The 17920-nt window shown below is 47.1% G+C and overlaps 1 long non-coding RNA gene across 2 annotated transcripts; it reads right to left on the reverse strand.

Moving 5' to 3' along the window:
- Nucleotides 1-12740: 12740 nt before the first annotated feature.
- On the reverse strand, nucleotides 12741-16979 carry LOC141156458 (uncharacterized). 2 transcript variants are annotated; one of them, XR_012247626.1, is made up of 3 exons: nucleotides 16890-16979; nucleotides 13131-13283; nucleotides 12741-13007 (listed from the first exon to the last, which is right to left on the reverse strand). It is a non-coding gene; the product is annotated as an uncharacterized lncRNA (long non-coding RNA). The 2 variants fall into 2 exon arrangements; XR_012247627.1 differs by lacking the exon at nucleotides 16890-16979 and adding an exon at nucleotides 13373-13468.
- Between the last annotated feature and the right edge of the window lie 941 nt (nucleotides 16980-17920).

The following is a 17920-nucleotide window of genomic DNA, read 5'->3' on the forward strand; positions in this document are numbered from 1 at the left end:
AAAGGTACAGTCCACTGGAGTCCTAGTGAGAAGATCCATTGACCTCATAGGGCACTGGTGATATCAATGACACATGATGAAGTATATTTTGGGCATAGCCATAGGGGATGCAGAAGTATCAGTAACACACAGGTTTTATTGCTTTAGGGGATCTTAATATCTCCCTGCCACATAAAAATACAACAGTATTATAAAGGTACTCTCCTGGAACAGCTCCCGGAAAAAGAGGAGACCTCCAAAACTTCCGAAAGAACTGCCAAATTTCCTATGCTTTGCAGAAATCTTCCGAAAGCCACTGGTCCACTAACCTTTTTCATTGGCATCTCTGAGCATTGACACTTACATGAATACGGTTTGGACTTACTGAAATAGGGAATGGCTATGCAAATAAAAATTTGTCACTGACTTTTGTATCACTCGTCTCTCAGAAGATAATTTTCAAAAGTTGGAAAGTAGGATTTGAAATGGCAGGTGTGAGACCTTTTTGCAATTTTACATTGGGATTGCAGATTAGAGGTGAAGATATTGTGAAGCACCCAACAAAAAAGCCCAAACTGGGACTTGCCCTCAAGTGTCCTCTCACCTTTTCGCCCAGTATCCCTCTCATGAGATCTTTACTGATTTCCTTATGATTAATGGCGACGACTTACTTAAAGGGGAATATTCCAAAAGTAGTAAATGTTCCAATGCATTGTATAATGCAACCTGATACAATTTACCAATATACTTCTGTATCATTTCTTCATTGTTGTCAAGATCTCTGCTTACTGTCATTCAGTAGGAACCTTCATTATTTACTTTAAATGGGTAACATCAGTGCTAGTCATGTGTTGGATGCAGAGGTGAGTGGTTCGTTAGGTACAGTACAGCTATCAGAGCTGTGTCCTGTAACCAGCAATGCAGCTGTGTGATCATCACATAACCACAAAGATCAACTTGAGCAGCTTCTTATCGCTTTGATACCTCCCCCAGATGGAGGACCAAGCGTCTAAAATGATATTTTTAAAACAGGAAATAATTTTTCATTTGTTTCATTTCTATTATTTACACTGTCTGGAAAGCAAGAATAATAGTGCATGTCCCTTTAAAACATGGAGCCTAGGCTGATCTTATAAACCTATTGCAAAATGTAGCAAAAAAAAAAGTGCATTTTCTATGCACAGATTACCCTGGAAATAGTGGGGGTGCCGGGAATGGTCCGCTGTCAGGATAATTAAAAATACCATTATAGGTGCTAAGTTTACACTTTATTTTCATTTCTAGCGTTTTATAGGTTATTCCAGCGGTCGACAGCTGGGAACAATAACGAGGCCACATTTAATGTTTTTCTTTTAATATGACGCAGGAAATGTATCTTATATATTTTTCTTCCTTGCAATATAGTGAATTCCAGACAGCTGTAATCCCGGGCCAAACACATCTGCGTTATAACGGCCAGTTATCGCTATCTGATACATTAAATGTTACAGCCTGCAAGTTGGTGAACCTGCAAGCCCAGTGGCATACCGCTAATAGCAGACCCGCGGCCATATATCCGCTCCCTGCATCTTGATTTCAATGTTATCAACATCCTGAGGATGCAGATATGGATGAATACAGTGGTGGTATCACGGGTGTGTCAGGTGTAATAGACAGTCGCTCTGGATCTGGCTGTAGAAGGTCACTGCGCTTGGCATTACAGATGCCTCCTTAATCCTTTTTCCTTTTGGACCCAGTGGCGACCTCCTTCTTGCTGCTGATTGACACACCCTTGCCTGGGAGTTAAAAACACTCAGTTTGCTCCAGGGAATCGCCGGTGATACTTTTATGTACCTTTTGTGCAGGCTTGGAGCACTAGCTGTTGGCTGGCTTCTTCTCTGGTGCCCTTGGAGGACAGTTGGCATTACTCCTCTGGTATCTGCTCAAGCTAAGTTTATCCCCTTTGTTTGTCTACCTTGTTGTCTTTAATATGTAGTGGGGCCTGACCAATGCTTACCCCTCCCCCTCCCTATCTAGGGCCAAGCTCTAGGGATAGCCAGGGTTTAGGGTTCTGCTCGGCGATAGGTGTGGAACCTATATAGGGACGGTAGGGTAGTCAGGGTGTTATTAGATCTGCCTCGGGGTCTCGACTCCCCCCTTTCCCTAGTGTTTGGGCTTCCTTCCCCTTCTTTCCTTCGTTTTGCACTTAGTCTTTCCCACACATTGTGTGACAGGTGGAGCCGTCGTCTCACTGCTCCAACACTCAGCCTGTGTGCCTGAGTCTCAGCACAATAGGTGCGATGACATCACTAGATTGCGCCTGCTGTGCTGAGCCTCAGACCACGCGCCGTGCAGACTGGAGCAGCGCATTGGGGAACGAGGTGAGGTGAGTTTTAGCTTATTTTTTAATCAGTCAGTACTTGTAGGGGGCTGCGGGGTCATCATACTGTTTGGAGGGGACTGTGGCAGCATCATATTGTGTAGGGGAGCTGTGAGAACATTATACTGTTTTGAGAGCACTGTGAGAACATCATACTGTGATGGGTTCATTATGTGGTCACCATACTTTGTTGGGGGCACTTTGGGGGCATCATATTGTGCATCTGGGTAGATAATAAGAGGTATCACACTGTGGGGGCCATGAAAAGGGTATCGTAATGGGTGAGAACACTAAGGGGTTTCAATAAAGACAAGATTTCTGTGTATGTTCTGCAAAACATATCCCTCTCCCTGTTTCTAAAAGTTAGGCGGTTTGTACTTCTGTGACTGTTCTTATGTAGCGTGACCCTGCCTACTATTTTATTTTTTTGGAGGGAAGGCAAAGTAGGACTTTTGATATGGCGCCTACGGATTTCTATGGACGCCCCTGTGCAAGCCGCAGAATGCCATGTAAACTGCAGAATACTATAGAATTCTGAAACTTGTGGTTTCTTAACCAAAGACAGAAACCAAAGTATTGCTGAATGCAGTTAATTAAAAAAAAAAAAAGTCTATCCTCTTCCAAAAACAGCACCACCCCTGGCTGGAGGAAGTGCAGTGATCAAAAAAGGGCAATTATCTCTTTTTGATTTTGTTTAGTTAAAATATTGTGTGGATAGAGAGATTTAAACTTTTTTAGTTTTTATTTATTTATTTAATTTTTATTTTATTTCAAAATGTTTTACTTCCCTCAAGAGGATTTGAACATGTGATTATTTGATTCTTGGCACTTTAGTGTTGCTATAAATGATGCAATTTACTTTCTCCTCTGAAATTCAGACTGAACAGAAGTAGCAACAATGGGGTGAAGGAAGCTAATTTGCACCCAGTGATTGTATCTTTGGAGGAAGGACTTGGTTCCTTAACAGACCCCTCCATGTTAGGCTAAGTGTCCACAATGCAGAAATGCAGCATATTTTTTCCGCTTCTCCCTGGCAGGAAAAACGCATGCGGATTTTACATGCGTTTTTTCCCGCCAGGTAGAAGCATTTGTCAAGCGTTTTTGCATGCGGGTTATCAAGCGCTTTTCCAAGAGATTTTAGCATCACTTGGAAAAGTGCTTGACAACTTGGTCACACTATATAAATCCATGCAACCGGCATGGATTTATATAGTGTGACCAAGTAATAGGTAAAAAAAAAGAATAAGAATGATAAAAAAATAAAGATTATACTCACCTTTCGATGGCCCCCGGTGTTTTCTCCTCTACGTCCGGTCTGTTGTATTGGTCGCGGTGGTGTGAAAGGACCTGCCATGACGTCATTTAGTCATGTGACAGGTCACATGACCGCTGACGTCAGCGATCGCGTGACCTGTCACATGACTATATGACGTCATGGCAGGTCCTTTCACACCACCGCGACCCATACAACAGACCGGACGTAGAGGAGAAAACACCGGGGGCCATCGGAAGGTGAGTATAATCTTTATTTTTTATTTTAAATTCTTTTTTTAACAGGTTCTTTGGTATCTGGGTCTGGAGGAGAGTCTCCTCTTCTCCTGTCCCGGGTACCATCCGCACATTGAATCGCATAATATCCGCTTGTGCAAATGTGCTCATACGGATATTATGCAAGTCAATGGCGGCAATTACGCTGCTCGTCCGCAAAATTAATGGACATGCTGCGTATTTTTCCGCGATGATAAATCGCAAGCGGAGATTTCCGCAGCATTTGCACAGCACATGCGGATTATCATTGGGGACCATGGGGCACGTATTACCAAGCGTTTTTTAAGCATTTTCACTGCGGAAATTCCGCGGCAAAAACGCTTGAAAAATGCATAGTGGGCACGCAGCCTTAGAACTTCTTATATGCTGCTGATCACTACTGTTAGAGGCAGGTGTTGGCTGTATAATACAGCTGGCATCTGCCATGTATGAAATACTTTACTTATTTACTTCCAGTGGATATGACTCTAAGTTTGATTCCATGCTTATTGTACAGAGTACACAGGGACTCCAAACAATATCTTAATAGTCACAAACATAAAAAAAAACTCCAGAAAGTTCCATCACAAAATCCACGACGGTTCTTGCATCTGATACAGCAGCTCCAGATAAATTTGAGTTCAGATGAACACGATGGACAAGAACGGTTACCCTAGAGTCTGAGATTTAGGAAAGCACAAAAATATACCGTAATCATTTATAATAATAATAATTTTATTTCTATGGCACCAACATATTCCACAGTACTTTACATTTTAGCACAGAAATATAAAGTCCTCTGTTGCTGCCTACAAGCTGCTGTTGCCGGAACTCATTCTGCACCAGGTGTGGATCTGATTTTCCTTCCACTTGTTGAGACAAACAACGAATTTTGCAATGTATTTACACCAATAACCAATGATAAATCATCACCATTTCTATCCAAGAGAAGGAAACCAGTTCTGACCGAGTCCTGCTCACACAGCTGATGGTGTTGCTACAGTGTATCACTGCAGGTAATCTCTGTAAACTGTATGGGACAATCTTGGCCAGAAGATATCTTAAAGGTGGACGTGCCCTTTAACTTGTGAGGCTATTTTGCTGTGATTCCGCCTGTGGGCTGCACGCTCCCGCCACATCGCTGTTATATTACTACTATCATGTGACCTTGGTTTGCTTCCCTGCCGGACAACAAAGCAAAAATCGAGCACTTTTCATTAATAATTCACTAAATAGTAAAGCTGAAACATTGATCGTCTGATCACACGTCCCCCCGCCCCCCGCTCAATGCTGAGCTCGATCAATACTGGCGTTTGATATATACAGAGGCACGAGGCGACCCCCTAAAGAAGACCTCACACAAGCTGGTACAACTAGACCAAGCGAGTAGTGGCTACAATGTTTCATCTGAGTGAAACTTTACAACAGTATATGCAGATATTCCCCATCTTCTGCTGCAATCAACAGACACACGAGAGATGTGTGAATATTATTTGTGGGACAAGATCTACGACAAATCAGAAGATGGTGAACTTCAAAATTATTGACCGGTTATGTAATCATGGGTGGATAGACGGATGTATGGACTTGAATACTAAAGTCTATGGTGACCCCGTTCCCATGAGTAGCACCTGCAAGTACCACTTCTTGGAGCGGCGCTGTGAGTGCTACTGTGTTTTCAACGGTCACTGCACTCTGCATAGGCAACGACCGATATGGCAAAGCTCTCAGTATAAAGAAGCGAGCTTTGATCATTGCCTATGCAGAGTTCAGCAGCTGATGACGGCTGCTGCGCTCCGCAAAAGTCCCAACTGAAATGTGTCTTAACAGTTATTAAATGAAAAAAGTATTAAACACCATCTTCATTCATTATTACGAGGTGCTTTTAGGTCTATACTTTTTTTTTTTTTTTTTTACTCCTAACTTAGGTTACGGCCAGCTTTAGGTTTAGGGTTAGGCTTGTGAATAGGGTTAGGGATAGGGATTGGGATAGGGCTAGGGTTAGTGAAAGAGCTAAGGTTAGGGATAATAAAATACTTACAGAAAAATAATGCAAAAGAATTTTATGTTTGATTCTGATAAAAGCAGATAACTAGAGACTGTAAGGCAGCGCTAGTCATCATAATGGGGAATACTCGCTGCACCGGGTAAATCAAAGCACACCAGCAATGTCCTTCCGGTATTTCTTAATGCTGCAGTTTTACACTTCATAAACCACAGTTCACACAGTCCATCTTAGTCCGCCACCGGCATGTTTACACACTTAACATCCGGGAGTCTCTCAAGTAGCAGACAGGCCCAAGTGGCCCAAGTAACAGCCTTCAGCAAGGTAATAAAATAGCAATGTCCATATTAATGTCCATATAACACAGGGTATTACCTTTGCCGGGTTTAGCTGTCTCAGTCCATTACTCCGCCACCACTGTGGCTTTGCGGCTTCCCAGGTAGGGGTCTCCAGCCGTCGTTCCCTCAAAGGCCACTGACATCCACACAGGATCCAGGCTCTGCCTTTCAGGACTCTTACTCAAGCCTCTGCTTTCCAAGGCCACTAGCATCCACACAGGATCCAGGCTCTGCCTTTCAGGCACCAGGCTTCACTCGGCCTCACTAGGCCTCACACGGTCGGGTGTCCCACACACACGGGAACAGGCCTTACGCCTCTCTCACAGAACACACCTGTCTCCCATCAAGCAGGGTTTATATATGCATCCCGTGCACGCACACACACACACACACACATGCAGACAGGACCTTGCTGATGTCACAGTCATGTGATCAGACAGCCATTCTGTGCACGCAGGACCTGTGCTATGTCACAGTCATGTGACTAGTCACCTAAGGGGGAAGGTACATGGTCAGGTAAAACACATCCTGGACCATTACCGTAATGCCAGCAAGTCGCTGCATTACATATCCCCCCCCTCTGTTCAAACTTGTGGGGTTGAACACATAATATACACAATGACATTATAACCCCCAGTTCACATAGAGACCATGTACTTTACAATTGTGCTACTCAGCCCCTGGAACATTAGTCAATGACATTAGCCCATTCCTTAGGGACCTACCATTTGTCACTGTCACTGACTTCGTCAGGTCTCCTTTCCGGGTCGTAACCTTGTCAGAGCTCACCCGCTCCCAGCTGTCATTTGTAACCTTGTCAGGTCTCCCCCGCACCCAGCGGTCAGTCATAATCTTGTCAGACCTCTCCCGCTCCCAGCGGTCAGTCGTAACCTTGTCAGGTCTCCCCCGCTCCCAGCGGTCAGTCATATAGCGGTGAGACTCACATGCCCTGGTATCTAAGGTCCGGTTCAACTCCGTAATGTCCCGTCCTCTATTGGGTCGTTTATATGGGCTGCTCAAACCTGAGTTACTGGAGGTCTCACTACCTCTAAACCCACGCCCACTACTCTCAGGACATCTTGAAAGGTCCCTAACTCCAGCTGTAGCTGTTCTGTTATTTAGGGGGCCCTTTCTCTGTCTGGTCTCATAATTTCTAGACGGCTGCCATCTTCTGCTACTCAGATGATGCTGTCTATCCACTCGCAGTCTAGCGAGATTCAACTGTTCTACCTCTCGCAGGTAGATCACCCGGTACTCCAACAGCATGCGCATATATCCCAGGCTTTCTTCTGTTCCTACAGCGGAGAAGGATACCATGCCATCTTCGTCTGGTATCCAGTCTGATGATCACGTGGACTGCTTACTTTCACAACACCAGACTTCTTGACCATCACCTGCATGGCTAGACCATTTCTCCCAACGAGCTTCCTCACCAGAACATGAGGCACCCGGATGACCTCTTCATGCATACTGTGAGCTTTCCTCATCAACTCCAGTTATCTAACGGCCTGTTCCGTCTTCAACCGGAGAAACCGCTTTGTGCGAATACATCGCCAGTGCATGTCACTTAGGATAGCCACCCTCTTCACTGTGACTTCGGTTGTGGACAGGACCACCAGCTGTTTAGCTTCTGAGGTCAGGTACACCTTACAGGCTCCCACGGCCTTTTTAAACTCTTTATGCACGGACTCACTGGTGCATTCTTCCCTCAAATCCTCGGGTACATCTACAAGGCACTTTTACCGAGACGTTTCGGTCTCACCAGTGGTTTCCAGACGATCAACCAGCTCAGGTTTCAGGGGCAACTGACCTCCAGCTTCTTCACCCTGTATGCTTCCCCTGAGCTGACTCACAGCTACAAATTCACGAATTTTCGTCTTGACCACTTCCATCTCATATTTATCTGTGGTTAACACTCTCTTAGCTCTCCTCAGGTCCACCTTCTCATGGTATAAGGGAGTGAGTGCAACGTGTTCGCCCTTTTCCTTCTCCAAGAAGGCCTCGTTCACTGAGTGATACTTTGTCAGGCTACTTTTGAGCCCGGAAACTTCTTCCTCTAGCTCCGCCACTCGCCTCTCAGCGGCCCGTCTCTGAAGCTCTTCCTGCTTCAACTGCTCTTCCAGCAGCAGAGCTCTCTCAGACCTCTCCGTCTCCAATGCGCCCACTCGGCTCTCAATAGCCTGTCTCTCACGCTTCTCTTGCGTCCACTGGGTTTGTAGCAACTCCTTGAGCTGCTTGATCTCGGCTTCGACATCCACCGAACCCTCCGAGCCCACATCACTCGAGGAGGTATCTGCTTCATACCTCCCATCACCAGCGGTCAACTCCTGGCCCTGGTCTGTGGCTTTTCCGATGGACTCCTCCATCCTCTCTCGCTCAGCTTCCATCTTGCTAACTGTTTCCTTAAGGTACGCCTCCGCCTTCTGGAGAGTATCACAGGACATCTGTAGCTCCTTCACCTGAGCTTCCAGATCTAGGGTCTTTCCCCGGAGATCATCATTCTCCTCACGGGTGTCTTGCAGAGTGGTCTCAACCACTTGGCGCACTTGCTCTGCACCCGCCTTATCCTCCTCTAGTTTTTTCTTCACCTTGAGGAGATCCTCATAATCTCTCTTACTCTGTTGCAGTTCCCTACTGCGTTCACCACACTCCTTCTTGGAGTCACACAGCTCCTGGTTGAGCTGTTTGCGCAGTCGTTCTAGGATTTGTTCGCGTCCAGAAACACCATCCTGCCGCGCCTCCTTCTCAAGCTTCAACTGCAAAACCTCTTCCTTGATTTTGCGGTGGTCCTCCTTAATTGCGTAGAACATTTCCTTCCACTGGTTAATTTCCGCGTGGCTTTGCTCCACATCTCGCTGCCAGTTCCTCATAAGCTGGTGTATTTTCTGCTGTTCAGACTCCAGGATCAACTGGTCTGAGGACACGTTCCCCAGGTTTTCACATAATTGCTGCACGTCACTCTGACCCTGCTGGCCGATAGGCTCCAGCTCTTGGTCACGACTGGCCGCCTCCTCTTTCAGGGCTGTCAGATCCCTCTGACTCGGTACCGTACCGGAGGTTTCTACTGGCAACGTCACCTCCTCTTCTACCTCTAATGGAGGATCCACACTTGAAGCAAAGGCACACAGTACTACATTCTCTTTATTTTCATTTTCTGCCAAGTCTACAGGAGCAAACCTTTTTGTGGCCCTTGCGCCGTCTACGAGATGGGGACTTTCTCGCCTCGTCTAGCCCCTCCTGACTGACCTCTCCTTCTACTTTCGTAGTGTCACCGTCAGCTACGGGGTCTGTGTCAATCCCCATGGTGTTGTGGACTAACAGGTCACCTCCCAATTTGACGTCACCCCCTTCTACTGGAGCTACCCCGTTATCAACGGTCACATTGTCATTTTTAGGAGGTACCAACCCACCACCAGTAATTTTTTTGGATTTTCTATCCTCCACGCTGTTTTGAACAACCGCCTCTTTTTTAGACTCCGCCCCCTTTTTAACAACCACACCGACAGGGGAATTTTTACAAGAAAAATCAGCAATAGTCTTAGGACTTAGTTCACAACAGCTCTTACCACCTCCCCGGGCACTCTGGGACAACACTGGCGCCCCCGGAGAGTTCATAGAATGGTCCACTGCCGCCATTCTATACGGTGCCCACGGCTCCTGTGGTTCCTGCACCATGTCCAGTTTCATGTCCAGTAGACGTTTCTCAAATACCTGCTCCGGTTTTAACAGGCACTTTAATCGCTCTAATCGCTCAATAGCTTCAGACTCAGTTGCTGCTCCTTTCACAGCCATTTTTATCTGCTCCTGCATTTCCTCAGGACACTATTCACACACCGCTCTCCCCGGAAAAATTTTCGTGGCCCGTCGAGCCACAGCAAAACCGGATTTGAGTGCGATGACAACCTTCGCAACCCCGCCGAGTTGCAGCCAGATGCTTTAAACTTCGTGAGCCCCGCCGAGCCACAGCATACCAGGTTTGAGTGCGACGCCAATCTTCGCAACCCCACCGAGTTGCAGCCAGATGCTTTAATCCACACTCGTCATCCTGTGCCGTTGCCCCTAGCAACCGGGCTGTCGTTGCCCGCATTCTCGAACCATATGTAAGGCAGCGCTAGTCATCATAATGGGGAATACTCGCTGCACCGGGTAAATCAAAGCACACCAGCAATGTCCTTCCGGTATTTCTTAATGCTGCAGTTTATTACACTTCATAAACCACAGTTCACACAGTCCATCTTAGTCCGCCACCGGCATGTTTACACACTTAACATCCGGGAGTCTCTCAAGTAGCAGACGGGCCCAAGTAGCCCAAGTAACAGCCTTCAGCAAGGTAATAAAATAGCAATGTCCATATTAATGTCCATATAACACAGGGTATTACCTTTGCCGGGTTTAGCTGTCTCGGTCCATTACTCCGCCACCACTGTGGCTTTGCGGCTTCCCAGGTGGGGGTCTCCAGCCGTCGTTCCCTCAAAGGCCACTGACATCCACACAGGATCCAGGCTCTGCCTTTCAGGACTCTTACTCAAGCCTCTGCCTTCCAAGGCCACTAGCATCCACACAGGATCCAGGCTCTGCCTTTCAGGCACCAGGCTTCACTCGGCCTCACATGGTCGGTGTCCCACACACACGGGAACAGGCCTTACGCCTCTCTCACAGAACACACCTGTCTCCCATCAAGCAGGGTTTATATATGCATCCCGTGCACACACACACACACACATGCAGACAGGACCTTGCTGATGTCACAGTCATGTGATCAGACAGACATTCTGTGCGTGCAGGACCTGTGCTATGTTACAGTCATGTGACTAGTCACCTGAGGGGGAAGGTACATGGTCAGGTAAAACACATCCTGGACCATTACCGTAATGCCAGCAAGTCGCTGCATTACAAGGCCCAAAATGAAAACTATAATTACATCAGTATTTTCCTCAAAATACAATGCTTGAGGGATAAGAGGTTCGATATTAGACTGGTGGAAGGGACTTGGGTATTGCTAATGGTTCACAGGTTAAGGGGCGCAAAATACTTGCCCAAGGCCTTGGAAAAGCATGCATAGGTAAATAGCTATAGATAGATAGATGAATGGATAAGATACTGTTACAAGGTCCAAGGATGGCCAAACTTCATCTTCCTCACCGAAGGCATGATGTTTTCTCCTAAGAATTCCTGATACTTGATTGAATCCATCTTGCCCTCAACATACTGCAGGTTTCCAGTGCCAGAGGAAGCAAAGCAGCATTACAGCATAACAGAGCCACCACTTTGTTTCACTGTAGATATCACAGAACCACCACCATGTTTCTTTGTAAACATCACCAAGCCACCGCCATGCTTCACTATATAGGCATCAATGACCACCGCCATGCTTCACTATAGGTATCACTGAGCCACTGCCATGCTTCACTGTAGGCATTACTGAGCCACCACCATGCTTCACTGTAGGCATCACTGAGCCACTGCCATGCTTCACTGTAGGCATCACTGAGCCACTGCCATGCTTCACTGTAGGCATCACTGAGCCACCGCCATGCTTCACTATAGGCATCACTGAGCCACCGCCATGCTTCACTGTAGGCATCACTGAGCCACCGCCATGCTTCACTGTAGGCATCACTGAGCCACTGCCATTCTTCACTGTAGGCATTACTGAGCCACCGCCATTCTTCACTGTAGGCATCACTGAGCCACCGCCATTCTTCACTGTAGGCATCACTGAGCCACCGCCATGCTTCACTGCAGGCATCACTGAGCCACCACCATGCTTCACTGTAGGCATCACTGAGCCATTGCCATGCTTCACTGTAGGCATCACCGGGCCACCACCATGCTTCACTGTAGGCATCACTGATCCAAAACCATACTGAACTGTAGGCGGGGTATTCTTTTCCGGCCCCAGTTTTCTGCTTCAGTCTTCCTCCTTCTGACATAATACTGAAAAGTTCCAGTTTCGTTTCACGGCTCCACAGATTAGAATCCCAGAACTTCTCTGGACTTCTGGTGGGATGGACAGATGGAAGGATGGATGGATATCTGGGATCACTGAGCCACTTCACTGAGCCACTTCACTGTAGGCATCACTAAGCCACCGGCATGTTCCACTGTAGGCATCACTGAGCCACCACGATGCTTCACTGTAGGCATCACTGAACCACCGCCATGCTTCACTGTAGGCATCACCGGGCCACCATCATGCTTCACTGTAGGCATCACTGATCTAAAACCATACTGAGCTGTAGGTGGGGTACTCTTTTCCGGCCCCAGTTTTCTGCTTCAGTCCTCCTCCTTCTGACATAATGCTGAAAAGTTCAGGTTTCGTTTCACTGCTCCACAGATCAGAATCCCAGAATTTCTCTGGACTACTGGACGGATGGACAGATGGTTGGATATCTGGGATGTTGTGGGAGTTGTTCCTGGTGCGTGAAGGTCTTGGATCTCCACACACTAGTGACACATTTAGGAGAATCATGTGGGCAAAGGGAATTTTTACTCAGAATTATTTTAACGTAATATTCACAGGCAGCTGCATTTCTAGAGTTGTGGATTTGGGGGTTTTGAGGCATTTATTAGGTTCCACTGTTTAAACCAATTTTTTTTTCCCCATTACTTTGTTAACTTTAATAGAGAATACTAAAACTGTAAGAAAAAGGAAAATAAGTGAAATCCACTGAAATCGCATTTATCACATTGGACAATTTTAATTCCGACATCAGGAGATCGGATCGATCCTTTTCTTTATTTTCAGCATGGTTGATGTGCCGTGACTCCATATTGTCCTCACCATCGGCCGCCATGACTGTGAAATATGAGAAGTGAGAAGAATTTTTAATTCCTGTGAAATTTTCATAGGACGCAGAGAGACAACGAAGCAGCGCCCCACAGAAACAAATCGAAAGAAGGAGCCAGCTGGTCCTCTTACTCAGATTGACAAGACTCTGGCCCTCCGCCATCTTTCTTCATCCCTCCCCAAAAACAACCATCTGGGTTCGTGAAGTGTTTTTCTCCATTACATTTCCATACGTGTTTATCTCATTTGTCGTCCAAATCTTGGAAGCAGTGCCTGGACGGATGACTACAAATAAAGAGAAAACACGGACTTGTTGAAAATCGCATATGGTGCCATCCTACTGAGTTACACACAAATATACTTATTTTTCCTACTATATATTTTGGAGAAAAAAAAATTTCTGACATCAGAGCATCAGAGATTATTGAAATCTGAAAAGTATCAGGGTTATAGCTGGGGCTTGTGAAAAGAAAGGTTTTATAATGTGTGTTTTGTAAGAAAGGATTGGTAAGAAACTTGCTCAAACATGAAAGTTTAATTCGAAGCAAGAAAAACATGATCCTCGGGGCACTCCCGTCATTAATTCATATGTGTGCAACGTCTGCAATAACTGAACCTGCTCGGTGCCATCACTGCCTGTAAACAAGAGGCAACACAGAGAAAAAGTCCAAGGTGCAAAGCAGGGCTGAGACTGTAGGAAGGACAATGGGACATTTGGACAGACAGTGGTGTAACTGGAAGCCTGTCACTCCAATACAAAATGTCCAACAGGGAATGTAACTATCACCGCTCTTTAGTAGTATTGGTCTTGTCATATAGTACAGTCAGGGGCGTACATAGAAGTCATGGGGCCCCATAGCAGAAGCTCTAATTGGGCCCCCCCCCCAACAAAAAATAAATAAATATTTGTCTGTGTCACAGAAGAGCAAATCTCATAACTTTCCAGCCTTTACATAGAAATTTTCCTCCTTCTGAAGTCGTAGATTCCTCTTTCATTGCCCCATAAAGTATGATGCCAACAAAAGTGCCCCCCAAACAGTATGATACCCCTATGGTGCATTCCTCCATATGCACAGTATAATGACCCTATTGTACCCCACTTCAACTCCCACGGCAAAGTATGGTGACCCTAATGCAGTATAATCCCCTAACTGTGAGCCCCACACAGCCCTCCATACACTCTCTTGGCCCCCACACAGCCCTCCAAACAGTATAATGGCCCCCACACAGCCCTCCAAACAGTATAATGGACCCCACACAAACCTTCACACTGTATAATTGCTTTCATATAGTATAATGGCCCCCCACATAGCCCTCAAATATTATAATGGCCCAACATAGTCTTCCATATAGTATAATGCGCCCCCATAATCCTCCATATAGTATAATGCTCCCCCCATAATCCTCCATATAGTATAATGCGCCCCCCATAATCCTCCATATACTATAATGAACTTCCCATGGTCCTCCATAGAATATAATGCACTCCCCATAGTCCTCCATACAGTATATTACACACCCCATAGGGTAAAATACAGCCCCCATATAGTATAATGCACACCACAGTCCTGCAGTATTATGGGCACCACGTACTCACTGATTTTAAAATACCGTATATTTTAAATAAACTGACCGAATATAAGCCGAGGCCCCTAATTTTACCACATAAAAATGGGAAAACCTATTGACTTGAGTATAAGTCTAGGGTGGGAAATGCAGCAGCAGCTAAATTTCCCATCCTGGTATGTGTGGCCCCCTCAATCCCACAATCCCTGGTATCTGTGGCCCCCACAATCCCTGGTATGTGTAGCCTCCTCAATCCCCCAATCCCTGGTATGTGTGGCCTCCTCAATCCCCCAATTCCTGGTATGTGTAGCCCCCTCAATCCCACAATCCCGGTATGTGTGGCCTCCTCAATCCCCCAATCCTGGTATGTGTGGCCTCCTCAATCCCCCAATCCTGGTATGTGTGGCCTCCTCAATCCCCAAATCCTGGTATGTGTGGCCTCCTCAATCCCCCGATCCTGGTATGTGTGGCCTCCTCAATCCCCCAATCCTGGTATGTGTGGCCTCCTCAATCCCACAATCCTGGTATGTGTGGCCTCCTCAATCCCCCAATCCTGGTAAGTGTGGCCTCCTCAATCCCCAAATCCTGGTAAGTGTGGCCTCCTCAATCCCCAAATCATGGTATGTGTGGCCTCCTCAATCCCCCATTCCTGGTATGTGTGGCCTCCTCAATCCAAGTATTTTGGTATGTGTGGTCCCCTCATCCCCCAATCACTGCACACAAAAAAATAAACACTTACAGTGCCTACAAGTAGTATTCAACCCCCTGCAGATTTAGCTGGTTGACACATGCGGAATTAACTTGGCATTGTGACATTTGTACTGTAGATCAGCCTGGAAGTGGGAAATGCACTGCAGCAAATTTTTTTTTTTTTTTTTAAAACGTTAAAAGTTAATTCAGAGTGTCATTTATTATTCAACCCCTCAAACCACAAGAATTCTGTTTGGTCCCCCTAAAGTATTAAGAAGTAGTTCAGGCACCAAGAATAATGAGCTTCACATGTGTGGATTAAAGATCTCTTTTGCCAGCCTTTTCTGACTATTTAAGACCCTCCCCAAACTTGTGAACAGCACTCAGACATGGTCAACATGGGAAAGACAAAAGAGCATTCCAAGGCCATCAGAGACAAGATCGTGGAGGGTCACAAGGCTGGCAAGGGGTACAAAACCCTTTCCAAGGAGTTGGGTCTACCTGTCTCCACTGTTGGGAGCATCATCCGTAAGTGGAAGGCTTATGGAACTACTGTTAGCCTTCCACGGCCTGGACAGCCTTTGAAAGTGTCCTCCCGTGCCGAGGCCAGGCTTGTCCGAAGAGTCAAGGCTAACCCAAGGACAACAAGGAAGGAGCTCCGGGAAGATCTCATGGCAGTGGGGACATTGGTTTCAGTCAATACCATAAGTAATGTACTCCACCGCAATGGTCTCCGTTCCAGACGAGCCCGTAAGGTACCTTTACTTTCAAAGCGTCATGTCAAGGCTCGTCTACAGTTTGCTCATGATCACTTGGAGGACTCTGAGACAGACTGGTTCAAGGTTCTATGGTCTGATGAGACCAAGATCGAGATCTTTGGTGCCAACCACACACGTGACGTTTGGAGACTGGATGGCACTGCATACGACCCCAAGAATACCATCCCTACAGTCAAGCATGGTGGTGGCAGCATCATGCTGTGGGGCTGTTTCTCTGCCAATGGGCCTGGCCATCTGGTCCGCATCCATGGGAAGATGGATAGCACGGCCTACCTGGAGATTTTGGCCAAGAACCTCCGCTCCTCCATCAAGGATCTTAAGATGGGTCGTAATTTCATCTTCCAACAAGACAACGACTCAAAGCACACAGCCAAGAAAACCAAGGCCTGGTTCAATAGGGAAAAAGTCAAGGTGTTGGAGTGGCCTAGTCAGTCTCCTGACCTTAACCCAATTGAAAACTTGTGGAAGGAGCTCAAGAATAAAGTCCACATGAGACAGCCAAAGAACCTAGATAACTTGGAGAAGATCTGCATGGAGGAGTGGGCCAAGATAACTCCACAGACCTGTGCCGGCCTGATCAGGTCTTATAAAAGACGATTATTAGCTGTAATTGCAAACAAGGGTTATTCCACAAAATATTAAACATAGGGGTTGAATAATAATTGACCCACACTTTTATGTTTAAAATTTAATAAAATTCAACTGAGCAACATAACTTTTTGGTTTGTAAGATTTATGCTTCTGTTCATAAAACCTACTCTCGTTTGCAGTTTGAAGGCTCTAACTTATTTGCATCTTATCAAACCAGCTAAATCTGCAGGGGGTTGAATACTACTTGTAGGCACTGTATACTCACCTTCCTTCTTCACCTCTGTTCCAGCGCTGAGTCCTGTCTGCAGCAGCTCATGTCGGCATCTGAGCTGCGCGCGCTCTTAGAAACCGAGGTGAGCTGCTGCTGGCACATTCACTCCTCTCCACGCCGAGACTATGGGCGTGAAGAAGCATGAATATGCTTTCTCTTTAGCAGCGGGCACTGACAGGAGCCGCAGCTCAGCGCTCCTCCGTGCCCACTGCTGAAGAGAATGAATATTGCCTCTTCTCCATGCCCATGGGAGTGGAGAAGAGGGAATATTCATGTCCCTTTAGCAGCGGGCACACGTAGTAGCTGCGGCAGGGGCTACTGCGTGTGCCCAGCTCCTCCACTGCCGCAACCCGCTCCTCTGTCGCCGCAACCTCCTACTCCTCTATCCTCCTCGTTCCCACGCTGCTTGGGGCCCTCCCGGCTCACGGGCCCCCTCCGGCCACGGGCCCCACAGCAGTGGCGTGGTCTGCCGCCATTGGCGGTACGCCACTGAGTACAGTGGGATCATTTGGGCTCTCCAAGCAGGCCTGGCGTCAGCACACGGGCAAGTGCCAGGGCCCTGAGCAGGCGAGGGGGGGCCCACTCACCGTCGGGCACCCCGGCACGCTATGGGACCCGTGAGCGGTGTGGTGCTGGTGACAGCGCCTGCTCCCCCTGCTTGCTCAGGGCCCCGGCACAATACTTACCTCTCCCCGTGCCTCTGCAGCAGGTCCTGTCTCTTCCACGGCTGCTACACTGGGATGTCTCAGGTCAGGGGGCGCGGTGACATCTTTCCACCGTGCCCTCTCCTGAGCCATCACAGCGCAGAGCGGGAAGACGCCGGCGACGCTGGAGTCCAGAGCAGCGGCAGCAGGTGAGAAGTGAACTGAGTATTTGATTTTTTTTATATGTATGGAGGCATGGGGCATTATAGGGGAGGGGGGACAAGTGACATCCTGCATGGGGCATTATATGGGGGGGGACAAGTGACATCCTGCATGGGGCATTATATGGAGGGTGACATCCTGCATGGGGCTTTAAATGGG

Source organism: Phyllobates terribilis, unplaced genomic scaffold (assembly GCF_046119375.1).
Source record: "Phyllobates terribilis strain yellow unplaced genomic scaffold, ASM4611937v1 Scaffold_8__6_contigs__length_399053987, whole genome shotgun sequence".
NCBI classification, from domain to species: Eukaryota; Metazoa; Chordata; class Amphibia; order Anura; family Dendrobatidae; genus Phyllobates; species Phyllobates terribilis.